Source organism: Oreochromis niloticus, linkage group LG17 (genome assembly GCF_001858045.2).
Source record: "Oreochromis niloticus isolate F11D_XX linkage group LG17, O_niloticus_UMD_NMBU, whole genome shotgun sequence".
Lineage (NCBI taxonomy): Eukaryota > Metazoa > Chordata > Actinopteri > Cichliformes > Cichlidae > Oreochromis > Oreochromis niloticus.
This window is the reverse complement of record NC_031981.2, coordinates 27633919-27640526: the sequence shown is the minus strand read 5'-3', so window position 1 is coordinate 27640526 and position 6608 is coordinate 27633919.

Genomic DNA, 6608 nt, shown 5'->3' with positions numbered 1-6608 from the left:
TGGGAAAATCATTGCAGTCTGTTTTTATTTACATTTTACATAGTCTGTCAACATTTTTTTTTAAATTGGGGTTATACATTAAACACAGAGCATCACAGACTTTACTGATATCTGAGTAACTAAACTGCTTATGCTGTTCAGTATCAACATTTCTCAAATGATGCTCAGGGCTGTAGCACACACTACAGATATAAATGACATCATTAGTCACCTGTCCAGTCCAGATTATGTAGATGAAGGAGAAGCCCTACAACTACAATCCATGAAAATGATGGAGAGCACAGATTTAAACCATGCGACACGAAGGCTGATGGTTCGAAGAAGGCAGGCAAGAAGATGATTGGACTGCAGTAATGACAGTAACAAGTGACAGTGACAGCCAAAACTAATTACTCATGAGAAAACAAGCGTGATTTGTGGCGTGACGTGTGGGATTCAGACAGCCAAGCAGGTGAGGCAGACAACATTTAATGGACAATGAGCAAAGAAAGATGTGCAGCATTTAATCATTAACATGCCTACAATGCACAGAAACTCCACATGTGGCTACACAAAGCAACACCTGTACAGACTTATGAAGTTTCACTTTGCAGAAAATCAGCATCAAAAAATCAGAAAATAATATAAAAGGCTCAATATGATGGATTGAATGAACTTCCATACAATGACTCATGTGGATATATCGTCCTCAGAACCGAGTACAAAAGAATCTTTCCTTGAACTTTTTTTATGATTTCCTTCCTCTTTGAAGCTATAAGAAACCACCCAAACACATCAGGCATCAATGGAAAGCCCGGGATGGCCTCTATTTAGTAGATCAGGACATAGTAAGATATCTCAAATGAGTCAAAAGACATAGACTAAAAACAAATGTCCATTGCAGAGGAAATAAATGAACAAGCTGGTTCTCAGGAGGATATGAAAGCAATGCTAAATGTACCTTCCTATCAGGAAACAGTGACACAGTAGTGTGCAAGGACGATGCAAACATGTGAATCCTGCCTGTCGCTGAAGCAGTGTCGTGGTTATGAAAGAGCCTTGGGCATCCAGGTCCAGCAAATTAGTCACTGAGCCCCCTCAGCAGAAATCTGAAAATGCACAACACATAGTGACATAATTTTGAAATGAAAAACCTAAAAACCCAAATGCTGATAAACTATTTCAGTGGCAATCATGATAACCAGCATGACTGAGGAGGTGGGTGTGATGCAAATTTCTTTATTTTATTAATGACCAAATGTTTTTGCAATTTCACTTTTAGTAATATCACTTTTTGTGTCATTTAGTTATATACATATATGATAGCATCACATATGTGTTTTATGCTTTATTACACAAACACAGTTAGATCATTGTGAGTAAGTTAGAGACATCCAGGCGTTGTGGGGATTAGACAAATAGTGGGACTCCTTCTCCTTTACTCATGGAAGAAGGAGGAGGCTTCAGGAAGTTAATCTTTAGGTGACGGTTAAGTAAAAAACAAGGTCATAACTCTATCTGGGAGGATGAGCTAAAGGTATAGACCCACATGATGTGGTGTAGCCGGATGGGCTACTCGCCTTTCTTTTCTCTCGCTCGCTCGCTCGCTCTACTGCTCTTGCTCTCTCCTGCGCTCGCTCTCACTGCACAACTAGGATAATTGGGAACCCACCTGCATATTGATTGCAGGGTGGCGTCAGCCCGTATAAAGCAAAGCAGCAGTAAATGCTGCCATACTGTGACGGACTGATCAGCAAGAGTAGATCGTATGACAGCTACAGCGCGGCAGTTTGTTTTATTCCGGCGTTGCGGAGAGAGGTGCTCGTGTGATCCCCACCAGTGAGAGTATAGCGCCTCCGGTCCTGGGGGTTTGATTACTGCATTCACCTCTCCGTGGCAAATCGCCCCAACCTAAATCGGAAGAGTGAAACTCCTTCCCAGCCGCTGTTGTGAGGACTCCTCCTCGGTGGAGCCTGCTGTCTTGTCTTGTCTGGTCTTGTTTTGTCTATTTTGTTTTATTCTGTTTTATCTTCTCGTGAGACTGTTTTTATTAAGTAGGCCTACCATTTCCTGGTTCGCCTGGTTTTATTTTATTTTATCTCTGGACTGTTGCATGTGCCCACGCTTCTGTGATCGGGCTGAAGCAATCCTTTGCCCGAGTGTCGTGCCGGGATTTTTAAATTGCCTCCGTTGCTGGTCTTAGCCTGTGGGGAGCCAGACCAGCTTGCTGGGACAATTACTAGCAGTACGAGCGGACCCGTGGGGCATAAGCCTTCCAGTGTGGTGTGTGTGTGTGCGGTTTCTTTTATTAAAGCTATTAAAGTGTTTTAGTTTTTTTATGATCTGTAGCGAGCCAGACGCTCAGTGTCCCTTTTATTCTTTTAACATATTTTTGTGTTTTATTTCAGTGGACGAAGGACGTGCCAGTGGCCCTGGGACCTCAGGTGGTGGGTCGTTTTCACACTTTCTTTTGTACAGCACCGGGTGGGCTGCAGTGATTTTCGTTTTGTGTGATTTTCTGTTGGGTCCACGGTAAGTCAAAGTTCCATGATTGTTTTATTTTCACTTTAGGACACTGTCAACAATGACGCTACATCTTGGTTTCTAAATATTTTATTCATTTTTACTATAAATAAAACTGTTTTAATGTTGGAGCCAACCTGCCTCAGTGTGCATCCTTGAATCTGTGCGGCCTCTTTTTATTCCTTTTTATCTATTTTTCTTAAACATATATTTCCTGGGGATGAAATTCCCCTAGGTGGCGTTGTCATTTTATTATTTCTTTTATAACCCCGCCGACCACTTGGTCACAGTGGCAATGTGTAAGTGTTGTGGAATGTCTTTGTCTGTATGTTTTGTCACTTTGCATATAAGGCACAGGGCAGCGCCCATCTTCAGAGAGGAGTTTGGTGTTTGACCAGAGTGCTCTCTCTGCTGCAACATATTATTAAACCAAATCAAAAGAACGTCTTGATGCACGCTCAATCATCCAGGTAAGTAAATCCCAAAAAGTTGATTCTGTTCATCTGGACGTAGCATTTTCAGTGGGAGAAACATTTCATCACTCATCCAAGTGACTACTTCAGTCTCAGCTGACTGCAGGTTTCCCCAAATCTTATAAACAGTACATTTGCATAATACACTGGAAAACTTTCCAATGAGTCAAGCAGGAAGGACTACGCATTCCAAATGAGGAACGAGGAGCCACTGTTATTTTTATGATCCTCAGGCTGTAGACAGCAACATGCAGCACACCACTTTAACATTCTGATAGAAGCTTCATACATACAGCTTTGAAATGAGAAGAATCAGCTGCAGATGAAGGAGAGACAGAACTGGTAATCACTTTGTATATAATAATACATCCATGTGCACTGAGAGAGGTAAAGGTGCAGCAATATCAGGAGAGGAATTTTGATACAGAGAGCAGGGCATCTCAACAAAATTTAAATTATGACTTTGATCTTATGATCAGTTTCAATGGGCACTCCACTAAACAGTTGACTCCTCATGGGAGACACAAATATGTTTAAAAAAAAAAAGTAAAGTCGTTTTTGCCGTTGAAAGAAATGGACTCACATTAATTACCTAAAACTGGCAATAAAGTATTTGCTGGAACTCAGACATTGTAAAATATGGACATGGATACAGAGGTCTGAAATGAGAAGCCAGTGCACTGCAGTGTCCTTAAACCTGCATTCTTTTTAATGGGCAGCAATCAGCATTACCTATGGTTGCAAAGAGTTCCACTTCTACAGAAGTCTGTGAGGCCAAAAAGATTACAGTTCCACAGTCAGGCCGGGCCCTCTCACAAGCTCTCTGTCGCCATCTGCTGACACTCTGAAAACTCCATCACTCCTACACTGTATGCAGCTGTGTGTGCTGCTGTTCTTTCATGGAAAGGAGAATTTTGGGCTGTTTTGTAGGTTATTAGATGATTCTAGTCATGTTTAAATATATGACACTTTCATCTCTTAATAATTAACGTCGAAAATTTTTAAGGAGTCACTTCAGTATGTTTCCCATCAGCAATAAAGAAAAAAGATTTGTTTTAGTGTTTTTTGTTTGTTTTTATTTCTTTGTTTTTACATTTAATATATCCATTGCTTGGAAAATAAACTCATCCTGAAGATCAAGAATGCCCATGAGGAGGAAGAAAGCTGGATGCCAGAATCAGGGAAGCCCTGAAGGATGTTAGTCGGCTAAAAGAGGTACAGAAGGGCATCATGAGATACAGGTCCTGGATGATGTAACAAAACAAAATTTTAAAAACGTCAGTAGCAGAGGTCAAACGATTGAATGACTTGGTCTCCAAAGTCTCATTCAGATGTATTTTTAGCTTCAAGCAAGAGTAGAAGAACATCTGGGTGCGGGGCCCCATGTTCCAGATTAACTGGCATCGCAGATTAACTGGCGTTGGTGAAACAGATGTGTGGTAGACTTGCTTTTCAGGAGCTGCTACCGACAAAACAGCAAATAAACACCAAATATTTCATCTTTAATATTTGTGAGGTTACCTCAAACACACTCCACCAGTCTTGTTGCTCTTGTTTACCTGGCGATATTCTCATGCAGGAGGCGATCGCGAAAACAGCAAACAATTAATACCAAGCCGATGCTGTTCACAGGACAGCAAGAGTAAACGATCAGGAGAATCTTGTCGTCGTTACCGTTCCCCTCGTACGTGTTATTACTCAGATTTCAGTGTTTTCGCTTCGCAACTAAAGCGTGCAGTTTACTTTGTGTGCGCTCAAATGGAGTCGAGTCAACTAGCTCCACCTGTGGCCAAGTGCCATATCCTACAGCCAGATTAACTTGTGACACACATCTGCACCTGGCTCTATCACCACATTTGAATTCGTTTCATGCACAATACATTTGGAACTTTCTAATTTTTTTTTCTGTTTTTGTGTCTTGCAAATAAACCTTTAAAATAAATGAAATGGTATTATGTATTCATTTTTGGCCTACATCAGTAAGAAATGCCAAATTATATACACAAAGTTATAGAAATTACCACTCCCTTTGTTCATGATGACTTCAATATTTCTTCCCATAACAAGGAAATATGTCTTGAACAAATATATGACACATTCATATTTCACTAGTGTTGTAACATCACATCCTGTAAGCAGAGTCTGCCTGTCTTTTCTCTGGAAATGAACATTTTCAGCCAATATAGGTAAGTCACCAACATGGCTGGAGAGAGTTGGCAGTTATATACAGTCTGTATAAGTGTGGTTAATATAATAAACGTTTGTAAGGAGCTGGCAGTTACTGTGAATTTACAGCAGTTACACAGGGATTAGTAATAAACAGAGCCAGTGAGAGTGAGTGGATTTAAGAAAGTGAGTGACTCAGGTGTGTCAGTTGGTTTGTCATCTGTTTTTGAGTGTGGGGGAGAGCTAGAAATGTTCACTTTTAATGCTAAGCAAGGAATATTCATGACTTATTTCCAAAACTTGCATATGATCTGCAATTTGTAGCAGATCTACTGACTATCACATAGCAGCTGGAGCAGTCTCAAATGCAGGTCAGTCCACTACTGCCACCTGTGGCGAAACGCCATCGCTTACTACAAGATTAATTTGTGACACATCTGCAGCTAGGCTGAGTGGCTGCACTTAGTGGATCATTCAAATCGACCCACACACATGTTGAAAGATGCAATGGCAGCAATGTGGATTGTCAGGACTAAAACCAATCATTAAGCAAAGACAACAGCGATCATTTGTTTCTGTTTACCTGTTATCGCGATAACAGCGTATGTCCCCCCCTCAGCCAGTGCAGATGCAGCCTGTGACTCTCTCCACTCTGTGGTCAGCAGACTGCAAACACAATCTCCGAGGGCCCTTCTCATAATATCAGGGGACTTTAATCATGCCTCACTGGACTCCACACTGCCCACCTTCACCCAGTATGTGACCTGCCCAACCAGAGACAATAAAACACTGGACTTACTGTATGCCAATGCTGAAGAGGCATACAGTTCATCACCTCTCCCTCCCCTAGGCAGATCTGATCACAACCTGGTGCACCTTGTCCCTGTGTATGAGCCCTTAGTGCGCAGGGAGCCACCAGCCACCCGCACAGTGCAGAGATGGTCGGAGGAGAGCGAGGAGGCTCTTAAGGATTGTTTTGAGTCGACTGTGTGGGAGGTGATCTGTGACGACCACGGAGAGGACATCGACAGCCTTACTACATGCATTACTGACTATATTAATTTCTGTGTGGATAACACCGTACCTACCAGGACTGTACGGTGTTTCTCCAACAACAAACCTTGGATTACCCCAGAAATTAAAGCCGTCCTCAAGCAGAAGAGGAGGGCCTTCAAATCCAGAGACAAAGAGGAGTTGAAAAGGGTGCAGAGAAAGTTGAGGGGACTGATAAGGAATGGGAAGGACAGCTACAGGCAGAAGATGGAGAACCAGCTTCAGGAAAACAACGTTGGTGAAGTCTGGAGAGGCCTCAGAACCATCTCAGGCCACAAACATCAGAACTCTCTGCCTGGGAGGGATGTGAGGTGGGCAAATGAACTGAATCATTTCTTCAACAGATTTGATTCAGCCATGAGGCAGTCTCCAACATCGGCTGCAGACTCACCCACCCCCACTGCTGCTGTTCCA